The following is a 17,676-nucleotide window of genomic DNA, read 5'->3' as shown; positions in this document are numbered from 1 at the left end:
GTACAATCTACTTTGGGTATTATTAATGAGTATGTTTCTTTTTGTATAGGGGAGAATGATGATTGGGAAGGTCAGGCAGGTATTCCAGTACATGGAGGAATTGTTCTTTCCCTTTATGGATTGCACATTTCCTTCAAGATCTGAAAAAGGGACCTTCCAAGCCAGAGACGTATAACATCAGGTTGTGCTTAAAGTTAGCATTGTGAAAGGTACCAATGTATCATAAAGAATTAGGACGCCAGTGCCACAGCTTTCAGTGTTCTCCAATCAAATCAACAACTGTACATAGCATGCACGCTGTGGGCAAGACATGTGCTTAACACGGTATGAAAATAGAACGAAGGCTCCTGTAATTGACATTGTCCCTTTAAGACCTGACTGACCAGCCCATTTACTCTCTCACCTAAATGGATTATGTTATGTTCAGTGAGTATGGGGAGAAGAAAACCCAATGTAAAATTTAGCTTTTCAATTAAAATCAACTTCCCATTTAAGTATTTTTTCCTTAGTCTTTCTTATATTTCTTCAGAAAAACAATGATGAGATCAAAATTAATTACTCATGGATTCAACCCCAATTACTGAGCTGTACTACTCTTAAGGTGTAGGGACCCAACAGTCCCTGCCCCGAAGTCCTTTGTAGTCTCATGGACTGGACTAGCCCTATAGCCATCACCCAGTTAATACAATATATGAAACACAGGCAATGCAATTGCTCTTTTATATACAGAAAGTCTATATATGAGTAGTTATAAATACTTGATGGCACAGCTCAAACTGGAATCATGAGTTCTTGACTTCTAATTTTAGACTGTGTTCTTCTAAAGTTTGCTTGTAAGCTGGGTATTGAGAATTCAGAGCCATAAGAACATATGACAGTCATTATGTAGTTGAAATTCTAAGGGAAAATAATGCTGTTGCAGTTCTCATAAAAATATTAAACACAATGATTATATGGGAAGTTATTCATGTTTCAAGTAAAACTGGGTTTAATCAAAAGAAGAGTCACTCCAGAGAACCCTTTGCATTCGAAAATTCTAACAATTTTGTGATTCCACTTGATTTTAAAGGGTGATATTTATGGAACTTTCTGAATATACCCTGAGACTTTAGAAGTATATGATGCTGGGAATTATCATGAAATATATTTTTAGAGGGGTCTGAATAGTTGTCTCTCTCTCTCTCTCTCTCTCTCTCTCTCTCTCTCTGTCTCTCTCTTTTTAAAGTTTCCTTGCTAAAATCTCTAAGGGATGGAAGCAAATTTCTAAGAATCAAGGGCTTGCTCCTCAAGCAGTTCTGAGCCTTTAACCTGAAACACCTCCTACTGGTACCTCATGCCTTCTCTGCAGAACTCAGTGCCCCCTTTTACACAAAGTCCTAAAGGGGAGAAACATGTTCCAAAGTGATCTGAGGTTATTGGGAGGGAGACAGATGAAGGATTATTAGCAGAAATTGACAGATGAGTCTAACATTTATATGGAAATGCAAAGGACCAATAATAGTCAAGATAATCTTGAAGAAAAAGGAGAAAGTTGAAAGACTTACGCTATCAGATATCAAGGTTTATTATAAAGCTACAATAATTAGGAAAGTGTGGAATTGGTGTAAGGATTGACGAGAGCCTACGGAAATAGTATAGAGTCCAAAAACAAACCCATGCGTACATGGAAACTTGATTTTATGACACAAATGCACTGCAGAGCGATGGAGATGGATGGTATTTTTAAGAAAACATTCTGAGCCAACAGGACAGACTTAAATGATGATCCCTTACCCGACATCATATACAAATATCAATTTTAAGTAGATTATTGATATACATGTGAAGCATGAAACAGTAAAGTTTCTAAAATAAATGTGTAAGAATAGCTTCCTGACCCTGAGATAGGCAAAGATTTCTTAAACGGGATAAAACACATAACCATACAGGAAAAGATTGATAAATTGGTCTACAATAGAATTAGGAACTTCTGTTACTAAGGACACTGAGGGAAAAGGCAAGCTACAGAGTAGGAGAAGATATTTGCAATGCATGTAACTGACTAGGGACTTGTTTCCCAAATGTATAACAAATCAATGGAAAAAGAAAAGAACCTAATTTCACAAATGCAAAAGACATGATCAGGGACTTCACAAACAGGATATCCAAATGGCCAATAAACATAGAAAAAGATACTAAACTTATATAGCCACGAGGGAAGTGCAAATTAAAACCACAAGGAGATACCATACACCCTCAACAGAATGGCTAAAATTAAAAAGACTGACAAAACCAAGTGTTTGCTAAGGAAGTGGAGCAACTGAAACTCCCATACACTCCTGATGGAAGGGGTAAAATCATATGGAAAACGGTTTGACAGTATCTACTAAAGCTGAACATACATGTCCCCTGTTACCTGGCAACTGCCCTGCTAAGTATATGGAAAATGTGTAGTTTATGTGCACAAAAAACATTTATAAGAACGTGCATCGTATTATTCATATACTTAAACACTGGAAATAACACAAATGCCCATCAACATTAGAATAATAAATTGTGGTTTGTTCATATAAAGGAAAGCTATAAAATAAAAGAAAATGAATCGGCTGATTCTGCACACCTATCTTGGATGAATCTCACAGACATAATTGTTGAGCCAAAGATGCCCAACTCAAAATAATACATTCTATAGGATTCCATGTTTACAAGGTGCAAAGGATGGCAAGACTAATCTATGGTGTTAGAGATCAGGATAATGGTGACATCTAGAGAGGAGAGAAAGGGCACAGGGAGGCTTCGAGGGTGATGGTTATATCCCATTTCTTAAACTGGGTCATGATTTATATGGGTGTGTTCACTTTGCGATAATTCTTTCAGTGATGATTTTATTTCTTTATTTTCCTGTATGTAAATTGTACTTTAGCAAACAAGTTTAATGAAAAAAGAGAGGTGACAGGAGGTTGTGTGTGTGTGTGTGTGTGTGTGTGTGTGTGTGTGTGTATCAAGCTTTTCAAGTAGAGTGCAGAGGAAAACCCTGCCAGAAAGTGGATAAGGAGTTTTGGTGGTGGTTTTTCTCATTTGGGGGAGGTAGGTGATTGGCAGATGTTGTTTCCTTAGCCACAATCCCATAGAGTGTACTGATGTTGTTCATACCATATCTCAGTGCTGCAAGGTTCTGTGGACTATGGTTCATTTACCTGAACGTTAAAGACCTGGCGCTTTCCTCATAGAACTTACAGCTATTGTTGCTTAGCACAGACACCGCCTCCTCCTGAAAGCCTTTCCTGACCCATCAGTTGGGGCCAGTTGCTCTTCTTCTGTGGTCCCACAGTACTAAACCTTGAGGTACCCACCAAAGACACTGTAAGCTTCTGGAGGGAGTAACTGTCTTATTTACAATTCAAATCCCACGGGTAGTCTAGCCTAGTGCTTGGTGTTGAATAAAATAATTACATGAATGAATGTAAGTCAGGTGTTCATGACATGTGAGGTGCCTGTGTTGAACTATTTTATAGAACGATTTGATCATTTTGAAATATATAATTCTTACTGGTACAGAAAATTAGGGTGAAGAATTTGGGACTCTTTTTAGGCACGTGTCATTTGTTGTTGTAGTTGAGTTTTACAATAAAGTAGAAACTTGAGAAGACCTGGTATTCCTGGTTCTAGAACATAGTACTTTTCTCAAAGTAACAGTGGCTCTTCTTGAAAGTCTCTAGATACTGTACAAAACTGTGAAATTATTACGTTTTCCTAATAATGTAGACCCTTGTGATGTTTTCAAATTGTTCTTGAGTCGTTTATAGCTCAAAAAGAACTTTATAGCAAAATTATTATAGATAATAGTTTCTCAAATGTTTTGGGTTTGAGGTATTGATTACACAAAGTTGAAATATGAATTATAGTTATAATCAAATAGAGAAGCCAGGTTTGATTTTCACATTTTTAACTGGTATGCTTCCTTTAAATTAAATATGTTTTTAAAAAGTGAAATTTTGACACTTGAGTCATAAGAACAGATGTCTATATGATGCACAAATGTAAGCTGTATAATGACAATATCATTGTGACGAGAAGGAAGACAAATGAAATTGTCCCTATTGTTCCGGTCATTGTGTGAAGGCAGTCATAGACACAATCTCTGTCCTGGGAGGAGATATGGGAAATGGGCGCAAGTCCTCAAATTTCATCATTTTGTGCATTCAAGTGGATAGACAGAAGACCACGAGGCCCTTTAATTTAGAAATTCCCACAGTTCTCAATACAGGGGCTCTCCAGTGATCTCAGCTGTCATCTTTTCTAAAGGCATTGATATCATGTCTTCCTCAATGACGTAATTCTGCTGCAGCAGGTTGATATTCATATTTCATGTTCATGGCTTATAAGCCGGATTCCAAATGCTCTTTGGTATTTTCTTTATATCACGGCACACTTGGCTTATGGGTGGTTTCTGCCTCATGGTCAGAGTAGCTTTATCAAGGTTTCTGTAGTATGTAAGAGAGCTCTAAAAGTGATGTTCAATTGTTTGATATGAAATAAGGAGTCAAGACATTTTTTTAAGCTCAAGGATATTTATTAGAAATTAGAGAAGCCTCAGTTTTATTAGGTACATTTAAAATATTTAATAATGTCTCTAATTTTGGTTTAATTTTCTAAATTTGGGCTGATTTCAGTAGGCAGTGTTTTCTTGTTTTGCTCTGCTATTTAATTTGGAAAGTTTTTTACTCTGGTCTAATGGCTTCTACATCTGTTTGTCCATGGAATAATTTTCATATTATGATGTCATGGCAAAATGCCAAAATGAATTAATAAGATACCATGTTTCCCTGAAAATAAGACCGAGTATTATCCCATATTTCCTCAAAAATAAGACCCGGTCTTGTATTAATTTTTACTCCAAAAGACGTGTTAGAGCTGATTTTCCAGCTAGGTCTTATTTTTGGGGAGACACGGTAGCAATTATGATACTTATGCTTTAAAAATTTTATAACAGAATGGCAACAGAAAAATTGGGTTATTGCATAAAGAACAAGAAAAATTCAATTTAAAATGAAGTTGAGAAAGGCTTTCGATGAAAACAGTGTTTTTATGTCTTATCACATATCCACTTAATATAAGGATGTTTCATAGTTGGTTGTGCATACCAAGTACATCCAGTTATATTATTATAGTTAGTTTTTGATGCACAGAAATAAGAAAATCCTTTTTCACATGTTGTATGAAAAGGAAAAACATATGCATTCTTTTGCAATATCTAGATGCTCTGGAATCAGACTGTTCCCAAAGTGTTTATTTAATTTTCAACAGCTCACTTCTCATTTTTTCCAGTAACTAAAAAGCTCTAACTACTTATCTTTATTTTGAAGTATTTGGGATTTTGAGTACATGACTATTGTAATTCACGTGCTGAGAGCCGTATTTTACTATTTGAGCAGTATTTTAGTTTTATTTCTCCCTATTCCTGCTTAATACTTTAATAAGATCTAAATTCAACTTTACCTTTGTAAAATGTTTAAAATTGAACGAACTGGAGGAGAAAAATGGAAGAGTAGAAAACAGTGATGAGGTCCTTGAGGAAGGATAAGTAAACGCAGAGTGTGCCAGAGATTGTGGCGAGGTCATTGCTGTTTACCGTTGTTGAGGTTTCCAGCAGGTCATGCCAAGAGCTAGAGAGAGTAGTGGTGAAGGTCCAGTATAGAGCAACAGGGAGTGTTAGAGAACTTTTAAAGATAATAAAATTGAAAGTTGATCTGCTTTTAATTATTACCACGTACCAGTGGGGTAGACTATTCCTGCCATGGTCTGCCCCTTTGATATACCATTGGTTTCCAGGGTACTTAAAAAATGAAGAAAATGCCAAAACAGGGTTACAAAAATTGAGGAATATTTTAAATGTCTTCATTTAGTAAATTAATTCTTTTAATACAAAAATCAATTTAATTGAGTTAGTCATAGGGTAATTGCATAATTTATAAAAGTATTAATTCACAGTGCACTATGAAAATGGCTTGTCTTTCAGTCCTGTCAGTGTATCTCTTGTGCCGATACATGCGACCTTTTGATACTCTTTGTGACTGTGAGGTAGGACCTACCCTTTCCTTGCTGCTGTTCTTTTACACATTGTACCCCCTAAACAAGAATGGGCCCTGTTTAGTTGGTAACTAATTGCCTTCAAGTGACCTTGAGAATAAATATTATTTGCCACTATCAACAAATTTGTAACAAAATCTTGGACAGCATGAAATTCTGAAAGTATTTTCTTTCTTTCTTTTTTAAATAAATTAGGTAGCCAGATTTAGTTTTACTAACGTTATTGATTCGTCTTTTTTCCAGATTTATTGAGATATACTTGATCTATAATGTATTCACCTTAGATCCAGATTCCAGCTTACCAGCTTTTGAAATGTGACGCACCAGTTAGTAGTAGTTTGAGTACTACAGATGTGCGAATATTATCTAGATTTTAATTATGATTTTATAGGTTATTTGATTTTTGAGGAACAGAGGGAAAAGGCAGGGATTAAACATAAAACTCAGGGAGACTATCCGAGTATGAAGAATAAGGAAATTTTGTCTCTTATAAAGCATTTGAGTTCTTATTTGTCTACAGAATGCTGGCATATGAGAATAAAGAAGGATGTTCACTAATACAAGTATCTTCTAATATTTACTTGAAACAGTAACAGATGCAGATCACACTTAAAATGAAGCTTGACTATGGTTAAGAGTTTTCCTCTTAAAATTATCAGCTTTCATAAACTTAAATTGTATTTTTTTAATTTTCCTACTTTTTGATGGTCAGTCAATACTTCTATTCAACATGGACAATAGTATTAAAGTATGAAGTTTCTAAAGCTCTCTAAGTTTCTCAGCTCCTTTTATTTCTAGATAAAAATAAAAATGTAGAAAAGTTTTAGAAATAAAAACAAACAAACAACTGATCCTGGTAAGCAGTGTAACTAAGGTGTTTTGCATCAGAAAGTATATTTGGGAAACATAACTGAGGGCAAAAGCAGTCATTAACTATTGTGATGACATCTCTTGAAGCATCTTCCTTGGACCCAGAGTCATTGATGGTGTTGGTTGGTGGGTTGGCCATTCTCAACGTGGTCCCATCTTTAACGCCTCTCAGTGACGATGTTACTATTCATCAGTGATCAAAATAGGATACAGTTCTTTATGGAGTACATAAAGATGCAGGCTTTCCCTTTAGGCAGTTGTATCTACTTTAAGGATTTACTTAAAAGACTCAGAACATGCTTCTTTTATTGTATTTATTAGGGCCATGTTATCTGATCTTTTTGGAGATATACTATATCTTATTTTTTGCTATGTTAAGCAACGGTCAACAGAGAAAATTACTTTGAGTCCTAAATAAGTTATAGATAAGGACTTTAGAAGAAAGTCACCTATGGTAGGAACCTTAGGCCTAACCAATTGCCTTTGGATATACTGTACTTAAAAACCAAGTAACAATACTTTTTTTTTAAATTTTATTTCTGAACTTTTACTCTTCCAGTCCTGTTTGAAAATCTGTCCTTTCTGTCTTTTGCGTCGAAACAGCTCAAAAGTATGTACTCTTGTTTTTATTTGTTTTGCAAAGCACTAATCAAACTATTGGTGGTAAAAATAATTTATTTGATAATAATGATTTTTGCTTTTTTTGATGTTCTTTTTGATGAGATTTTTCCTAAGGCAAGTTTATGAGGACATTTTGACCACCTGATTTTTACCTGCTGCCATCGACTTTTCCTTTTTGAAGTGAGACTAAGCTTTTGACAGCTCTTTCTTTGGTAATTCATAGAAGAAATAGCCTTCAGGAAAATATATTTGTACTTGATTTTAAGGGGTAACTAAATGTCTTTGTTGTTTGTTTTTTGGAATTGTGTTAAAGAAAATGGTGAAATTGTAATGACTAAGTGCATATTTTTGAAAGTTTTTATTTTGTTTATTTCCTTCATCAAAAAAAAAAAAGAAAAAGAAAAGAAAAGAAAGAAAGAAAGACAGGAAAGAAAAAAGGAAAAAAACAAAACAAAAACACAAGCAAACCAGTTACTGTTAACCCTAATTTATTTTTACTCTTTAAGTGACATTACTTTTAACTGGCTACATTTGGATAATAAAAGCCATGGATTTTAAACCACTTAGTAATTTGGTTTCATTTTTAACACAAATAACACCTTTTCATCCATTTTATATAAACTTCAAACAACATATGTTTTAACTTCCTGCCAAATAAGAAATGTGTTACTTTAAAGTGCACGTTGTTTGCTTGCGCATTTGGAAATACCATTCATTTTATAGCAATTTTGAGTTATTTTTCTGTCACTTTGTATTCCTATTCAAAGAGACATACAGAAACCCTCACTCAAAACAACTCCCTTAGGGTTTACTCCTGGATGTCAGTAGACATGAGCAGGAGGTACAGTATACGACAAGCTTGGGTCATGGAAATGTCAACTCTTGGTGACTTGCATTTATTAGTATCCTTTGAATTGTATCCTCTTGAAATTTTGTGAGAAGTATTTCCATATATTTCTTTTATGGTTAGGTGGGCAAGAGAGAGATACCACCTCACTTTTTCCCTCTTTCCTCTGTTGATATAAAAAGTTAAGACCCTCTCATTCTCTAGTATTTGGTCCAAATGTTAAAAATGTGTGTTGCCAAGGGATCATGCATACAGAATGTGAAATGTTAATAACATAAAAGACTGCGGCATAAAAATGGAAACTTTTGAAAGATGCAGTTCAATGTTAGATTGTTTCTAATTTAATGAAGTGAAACAGATATTAGAGAAATTCAGAGCAAAATAGATTTCGTTTTGTTCTTGTACTTACTTTGGGGGACTAGAGACAGTTTTTTTTTGTTGTTGAGAATTCCAAGGCATAAAAGAATTAGCAGACATAGATACTAATACCTATGTTGTTTCTAACTAGCTGTGTGACTTTGGGCAAGTCATTTTATTTTCTGAGCCACAGGAGCTCAAATTCTCTCTAACTGTAAAAGTTGAAGTTCTGATATGACAGGATGGTGTGGTAATCTCAGGAGGGATGAGATGCATAAGAAGGTGCCTCAGATTTAGTCTTGTTGGGTAGCATAAAAACCTCAGGGAAAAGGAGGTTATTACAAACAGTTGGTAATGTGGATGTTCCATCCTTTTTTGCTTTACATCCCTTATTTGCTGCAACAAATTCAACGTAATAGTCACTAGCAAAATGTGGCTTAATATTTTTCTCATACAAAGGAAAAAACAGCACAGCCGTTATATTGATGGGTGTACCACTATTTTTTCTGGCAGTTTTTGTATTTTCCTAGAATTTGAAAAGTTAATTAAAGAGTGATTTGAATTTTTTCTAGTGTTCTGCAGCAGATTGTATGGCAAGCTCTTTGGAAAGGGTGCGAGGTGTTTTGTCAGCTGAGTGGTCAGTTTGCCAGTTTATTCTCCACACTGTCTATTTGTCTCTCTTCTCTATTTAGAATGATTGAAGAGCATCACAGGATAAGATGTGGAAGAATAATAGAAAATAGCTCTTCTGGACCTTCATGGTGAACCTTCTAAGACAACAGTGCACTGAAAGGTTAGAAAGGATTACTTCTTGCAGAAAAAGAGAAATTTTTTAAAAAGTCCTTTTCCTTTAGCATTTTTAATTGTGCCGAGGGAATATGGTTTCTTTTCAAGAATATAGATTAGAGTTATGTAAAGCATACGAGTTAGCATAGGAAAGAGAGTCTCCTTTACAGCAGATAAGGTTTAGATATAATGAATAATTAGTAAATTGGAAAATGTGAAAACATCCCCAAGAGGTTTCTCTGACCTATCTCCTTCCCCTTCTTAGGTGCTCCTCTGTGAGGCTCTTGTGAGCTGTACTCTGCCTCGCTCTCACTGGGCAAGACACACACGTCATGACTAGCATGACATCACTACCTGGAGAGCTACTTGAAGGCCGGGACTATATCTTATGTGACTTGGTGTTCTCACCCTTGTCACACAGTAGTTGCTCAGCAAATATTTATTGAATGAATGTCAGGTGTAGAGTGATGATTCTTCCATCATGTAAAATCAAAATGAGCAGTATGTTTCGGTTTGCAAATATTCTCACTACTTTTCATTAAAAAACAAAAACGCTTCTGCAGTCTTCCATAAGAATTGATATTTATTATTTTTGACGACTGACTATAAAAAAGAACATACAGTAGCCTCCCCGCTCCACTATCCAAGGGGGATATGTTTCAAGACCCCCAGTGGATGCCTGAAACCACGGATAACACCGAACTCCATAACAGTGATTTTTGCCACCTGTGCATACATACTTTTTTATTTAAAGAAAGCACTTTACAGCTTCTATTTGGCATATCTGAATTGCCAGCATCATTACTCTTGTGCTTTGGGGCCATTATTAAGTGAAATAAATGTTTGTTGAACACAAACACTGTGGTACCATGACAGCCCATCTGATAACCAAGATGGCTACTCCGTGACTAACAGGTGGGTAGCGTATGCAGCGTGGAGATGCTGGACAAAGGGATGAATCATGTCTCGGGTGGGACAGAGCAGAATGGTGTGAGATTTCATCACATTACTCAGAATGGCGCACAATTTAAAGCTTATGAATTGTTTATTTCCGGAATTTTCCACTTAATATTTTTAAACCACAGTTGACCGTGGATAACTGAATCACAGAAAGCAAAATCATGGATGAGGGAGGGCTACTGTATATGTAAAATTTTGAAGTAAAAAATTTTATTAGTTTTATAATATGTAAAAAAGTTGGTAAAAGTATGTTGTGAAAAATGTCACTTGACTCTGGTACCTTGACTGCTTTTGGGTTTTGAAGAGCCTTGGTAGTGTTAATTTCGATACTGTCCTTTCTTGATGGCCAAGGATGTCATTCAGAAGTAATTCTTGCTACCACTTGCTGGCCAATTACGTAAGCAAAGCAGATTTAGAGCCAGGCTGAAATATTTGGCCAGACCCCATTCTTTGGCAGCTGTTACAGTGTCGTTTAAGCAGTGGTGTGCACATTTTTCATTTCTCATTAGTATGAGATCATAAAGAAAGCTACCAGTGAACAGGACCAGTCAAAAGCTTTACTCATGTTCTGCTGGGCTGCTGTTAAGTAAATCCAGACTTTTTTTTTAATGATTAAATTAGATTTCTTCCACATGTAATCACATGTTTTTGGCAGAATCTTATACCTTCTTATGGAATCTAATATCTAGTACCTCAAATCAAAGAGCAATAAATAATCCTACACCTTCACTTTAGCCAAATCCTTTTTCCCCTCTTGCATTCAGAATAAAGCCATGGTTGTACTGGGCCATAACCAAGTTTATAATTTTTAAAATATCAAAGCATCTGAAGTTTTTCAGGTTTCCGTTGTGAAAGTCCTCAGGACAATTTTACACTATGTTTTACATTGACTGATCTAAAGATTTGACTATTAATTTAACCAGCATTATTACACTTTTCCTCTAGAATAAATCAAAGCTCTTTACGTGAATTGATCCCTTACTGTCCCATAACAATAAAGAGTATTCAGCAGTCATATTTTTCAGGCAGTATTGTCAATACTGTTGTCTAGTGAGTGAGGGTTAAAGGTAAACACCCCTACTGATTCAAAGAAACACAGGAACCCTCCTTTATTATGTCTGTGTAATTAGAGCTCGGTAGCAAATATGGTCAGATTTCATGTAGAGTTCATAGAGTAACAGCGGCACTTTTCACTTTTGGCTAATGCAGCCTTTAGAGCCCACCCTTGTGGGCCACTCGCACATTGTCATATGCCCTGCAGGCACTCAGTAAATATTAGCTGATGATGAGAGATGTATCTCGTTGCTTTTCAGTTCTGCACATGAGATCACCAAGTCTTTTAGGTAGAGTTAATTAACATCTGGTGGTCTTCTTCATTCCTCAGGGAATATGACTTTGAATTATCTCTCTTCATCATAGATAAAACTGTAGTCACCAAAGCAGTTGTCCCAGAGTTGGACTTGGGAAGTGACATTTAAATGAGTAATGGTATCCCATGGTAATGTAAATGATTAGTTCTACTGATGATTTAAATGTCGTGTGGAGGCAGCTGGGAATTCTGGTCTACTCAATCACTTGTCAGTGAGAACCTTCCTGTCCCTGCCAGTGTGACTTGTTTGCATCGTTTGTCGCATTATCAGTGCAAAAGTGGACTTTAGAAGTTAAGTGTTAGCCTCTGGCTCGCCTGTGCCAGCCCAAGAATCTTAGCCTGCCTCAGGTTTGGAGTGTTTTAATAAGTGGAGTTAATCAAAAGTGGACGTGTGCAGCTCAACAATGTGGGATGGGATGGGTTCGGGGAATTCCTTCCTTCATATTTAATTTTTTAAACTCAATTTGCTCTACGTAGAGAGCACAAAAGATAAGAGAGAGAAGAGCAAAGACCCTTTTCGTGGAATAAAACAAAACAAATTTGTTATTTTGTTATATTTGTTAACCAGCCAAACATATTTGCTATATTTGTTAACCTGAAGTTTGCACACCAAAATTGTTAACAATGACTACCTTTTGGGATCAAGCCTCTAATTAGAGGGTCTTTCCCTTTTTTAATTTTATATACTCCTATGTCATTTGTATTTACTTTGAAGAGCATGTATTATTCCTATTTAAAAAATAAGGAAAAAAGCAGAGTGGCGGTGGGGTGGTGGTGGGGGTGGGCAGAGACAGACAGCAAGAAAATATCAAAGGGCTATAGGAAGTCAGGGAATGGCAAGAAAGGCGAAGACTCGACATCAGAACTGGATCCTGACACAGATCAATTCAGACGCTTGCTGGCTATGGGGGCAGAATGGAGTCTACTTGCTAGAAGAGAAATCTGGCCCCGGCCAATGGTGAAGAAGTGGGGCCCTACGTAGGGAAGGGAATAGGACTGTAGAGTGTTACAATCTTACTGTAAGATTGGAAAGGGAAAGTGACTCATTATGGAGGGAGCTTGAAATAAAGACATCCTTGATCATGGAGTGCAGTTAGGATATAAGGATTTCGTAACAGTTTTAACCTGGGGAGCCCTTGGGAGTTTAAGTATTTGTCTCTATTTAGAGAGATCAGTTGCAGTGAGCCTTTATTTATTATTATTATTATTATTATTATTATTATTATTATTATTTTATTATTATTATTATTTTATTGTTATTCAGAAAATGAGTGGTGCTTAACCTCTCTAGACAACTTCAGTACAGTGACGTGACTTAAGGTTGCAGAGTTGGGCAGATTATATGAACATTCAGAAATATAGCTAGCTATTCATTTTCTCAGTTTTGGTGATGACTCATGTAAAAATATTTTAAATTGTCTGATAGGAGGTTAGGCTGTTACACCTAGAAATTGAAGTATAAGAAACTATTTATTAGCTAGTGAATGGAGTCGGTTGATTAGTTCCTTGCTAAACTAGACATCTGGAATTGCATCAATATATATAGACAGGAACACACACATTTATATTCTCCATGTAAGGCTAAGATCTATAAAGCTAAATATATTCATGAGTATCACTTAGGAGATGCTCTCTCTTTTGTCATGCTTTTTTGGCAAAAGCTAGCAGTTCTGTTAGCAGTGGTTTTGATGATAAAAATCCTATAATTCAAGAGGTTGGCTTATTCAACTAAACAACTGCTACCTTGGGCAATGCTGGACCAACTGTGAGGGGTCTGTTTTCTTGAGACCTGGAAAGCTGTTCTGTTTGCTAAACAAAGGCATTGTTGATTTCAAAATTCCCCTTTTGGCTAAAGGCTGCTGAGGAAACAGTGGTTATTTGGGAAGGAATCCGTTGCTAAGGCAACTGATATATCCATAATTATTGGCCAATATTCCCATATGAGATTGGTCTCTTTCGATTGTTGGAAATAACCAAATTATCCTGAGCACTTTCAAGTCTTGAATTTGGTGGTTACGCTGGATGGTGGGGAAAGGTTTTTCTCTCTCTTAAGTACATAATCAGAAATCTCCCATCTGGATAGGCATAGTGAAGGTACTATGTTTGGTGCTGGTGGTGGGGTGGGTGGGAGGGTGTTAAAATAGAGATAACCACATCACCTTTGCAAAACTTCCTGCATCCGAAGAGATCTTCTTCCTTAAGACTACTTGCAGTTATGAGATTAGTGACCTATGTTCAATCTTTTTTTTCCTAAATTGAATTCTTGTTATCTTTAAGAAAATATGTTTAATCAGTCATCTACCCTCAAGAATGGACAGATACAAGGGGAAAACATAAGTACTCTTGAGTAATTACACTAACAAGGGCTGTCTTCAGAATTGTCTGAAGCCATTTATATGAAGTTCATTTTTTCAATGTATCTAGTGGTGTATATGCTGACCTTGGAGAATGACTGTTACTTTGTAGGATCATGTAAAAGACCTATGGTTTCTTGTCTCTAGGCAATGTAGTTGTTTGATCATTGAAAATCAATTGAAGCTTTGATTATCGTAAAGCTCAAGTTCTAGTGTGTTCATATTATACTTCATAATTATTCTTTTCTAGTGTGAAGGACGTACTAAGAAATCAGTACAATTCTTACAAAATGAGAGTTTGCCAGTATAATTTTATTGTGTATCTTTTAAATACTTATTGTGGGTCATAGAGATCACACATTTTCTCATGTGATTGCAGCAAAATGAGAGTTCACTGTATTTTCCTTCAACAAGCCTGGTGAGCATTGATGAAATTCTATTAATATTACTTGGGGTCTCGCAGATCTTATAGTTGAATGAATATAAGGTTCTGAAAGGTGACCTGTGATTTTTGTACTGTGGATCCATGTGGATTTTGGAGGTGTTTCACATGAAAGGCTTTGGGCACAATAATACTGGGTAAATTCTGTTTTATGATACCTCTGGGTGGTTGTAGTTCTTACTCAGGATTAGTCTTCCCGCATGTCATTCATAAGGATTTCATAAGGATGACATTGGTTTTACACCTTGGGTTGAGTTGAATATGAAAATCTTGCAGGATGTGTTGGAACAATACTTGAGCTGGATTTCATGTACATATTTGTCATCTATTCTAGACTTTCAGAGTTTCACTCTTCATGTTAAATAGCTACAAGAAGTAAATGCAAGTAAGATTCATTTGATGATAGCATTAAAATACATGAACAGGTACAAAAGCCTGCAACACTGCTGTCTAAAACAAAAGTGCAAAGACACAGAATATAATATGGTTCAAAGTGGTTGCTGTCCCTACATGGGTCTTCAACTTCATTAATCTAGTTCTCATGCATGGGTTTTGCAGTATTTATCCAAGTTCTTCCATCTAAGGCTGCAAATATAAGCATACAGTTAAATCCATGATACATTTTCACTTAGCCTCCTTTTCTAAAACTCTTTTGAGTTTATGTTTATTTAAAATATGTTGAAGTCTGAATTATTAGACATTGTTCTTTGAAAAGCATTTTTGTGCTTTATTTTTCAATTCCATAATACTTATAAGATTTTCAAAGGTATTTGTTTTAGTCATCTATCTTATTAGATTACTTTTTCTGCATTGTAGGAAAAAAGTAAATTTTTCTAAGATTGTATAAAGAGAATTGAGTCTCTATGCTGATTAGATAATAAAAGTTTGATCCAAGTTACTGCATGTGTTAAATTCTATGCATATCCATTCATTAGTTTCTTTTGTCACATAATAGTCAATTCCATTTTGCAACAAAATTATAGCATTTTACCATTTTCTCAACTTCATTAAAGATCAAAGATGTATAGAGTTTTTTGTTAGCATTTTCTTAGCTTTTTATAAACATATATATTTGTTTAGTTTTCTGGGGACTTGTATTAGGTTGGTACAAAAGTAATTGTGGTTTTTGCAATTATTTTTACCTTTTAAACCGCAATTACTTTTGCACCAACCTAATACTTTCAGTTTGCATAACTTTCAGTTTGCATAATATATATTATTATAACATATTTAATGTGAGTAGACTTTATATATATATACTTATGACAAATCTTAATCTTTATATACATATATATGACAATGTTCTTTTTATTTCTGCAAATTGGGTTTTTTTGTTTGTTTTGTTTTGTTTTTTCAGTCTAAGCCTAGTTAATTCTTTGGTTAGCAGTTTATTTCTCTTTGTTGATAACCATGTGTAGTATCTTTTTTTTTTCTTTTCTTTTCTTTTTGAGAAAGCATTGACACTAGGTACTTTCATTAGGGGAGATAGAACTGTTCTCTGTATGGTATGGGTATGTGCACCAGAGAACGTGAAAGACAAAAGAGAAATGTTCCATCACCATTTTGAAAAGGTCTGTTGAAAGTGCTACGTATTTCTGTAGAATCTAGAACTGTAATTTGGAGATGCAGTAAAGAAAGAGACTTGTAAAGCTTAAGGTTTCTATCCCCTGGCGTGTATGGCACATTCCATTCTACCTTTCTTGATACTTTCTCCAACCGATAGAATAACTTCTACATAAGCTTTAGCTCAACCAAGGCTTGGATAAACTCAAACACTGGTTCTACTCGGGGAATATTTTTAAGGCACAGTTTAAATGTCTGAAGTAGATCATATATACGTTAGGTAATGTGAAGGTTATAAAAGGCTGGCTTCTGGCAAAAATCTTCAAATAGAAACACATTTATCTTTGATGTTTTCCAACTGACCAGCCCTACCTCATCAAGTTGTCTTTTTCCTTCTGTAAACCCTTCCCAGTGCTCTGGTGCTCCTTTGCCTGATTAGGATATTTTTTTCTACCACTCCAGGGCCTGCTCTCTTTCTCCTGTTCCCTTTCTGCCCAAGCCTTCCCCATCTCCCATGCCCTTACATCCTTTCCACTTCCTTTAAAAGTTGCCAGTCCTTCATTTCAGTCCTTCTGTGTGCCATTCTCTTAGAAATTAGTTCAATGCACTAATCACCATTAAATCGATAATGGTTAATAATGTGTTACCCTTTTCTGGTTTGCCATGTTAATTAGAATTGTAACTTACTCAGTTTTTTGGTGAAGAACCTTTCAGTATATACCCCTTTGATGAGTGCATTTGGATGGTTAAGATACTATTTCAAGCTGGTTCATTAGGTATTCATTTTAAAGCAAAAAGAACACTGACAGCCTATCATGCATATCCACTTTCAAGATTTAATAATTTAAGTACAACAGGTCGTCAAAAAATGTCATTTCCTTCAACGTCATTTCATTATAATGTTGATGAGATGCCACAGGAACTTAACTCTTGTTTATATCAATGAGCCTGTGGTGAAATTGGTTGGTATATTGTTGTTTTCTTGTCGTTCCAAGAACCTGAAGATGACAGTGAGTGAGGACTTATTGTATTAAATTTTGACTGTCCCTTAGGGAAAACTGATTTTAAAAGAGGGAAGGCAAGACTTTAATCAATAATTATGATGCATAATAAAATACTCTAGTCCATATTCTTAGCCAATAAATGAAAACATTTAAACACAAATATTGTGTATTAACAGGATATACAAGTTTGGGAGATAGAAAGCATTTCTATTTTTACTCATGTAATTCTTTTTAGTCTTTGTGAAGATGACTGCTGATTTACCCTATGCTGTAATTCTCTGTCGGTGTTGTTTAGCATGTATTAGAGGAAAACTCTCATTTGTTCAATTACAAAGTGGGCATTTTTATTCTGTTCATATTATTATTATTTTTAACCAAAAGAGTGCAACGAAGAAAGAACTACAGTCTATTCATAAAAACATTATTTTATCATT

The 17,676-nt window shown here is 35.4% G+C and overlaps 1 protein-coding gene across 1 annotated transcript in view; it reads left to right on the top strand.

The window, feature by feature from the left end:
- The window catches only part of CAMKMT (calmodulin-lysine N-methyltransferase), a 332,239-nt gene that overhangs the window by 113,491 nt on the left and 201,072 nt on the right, over positions 1-17,676 (top strand).

This window comes from Rhinolophus ferrumequinum, chromosome 13 (assembly GCF_004115265.2).
Source record: "Rhinolophus ferrumequinum isolate MPI-CBG mRhiFer1 chromosome 13, mRhiFer1_v1.p, whole genome shotgun sequence".
In the NCBI taxonomy this organism is placed as follows: domain Eukaryota; kingdom Metazoa; phylum Chordata; class Mammalia; order Chiroptera; family Rhinolophidae; genus Rhinolophus; species Rhinolophus ferrumequinum.
Note: the sequence above shows the minus strand (reverse complement) of the source record. Positions and strands in the feature narration are given on the sequence as shown.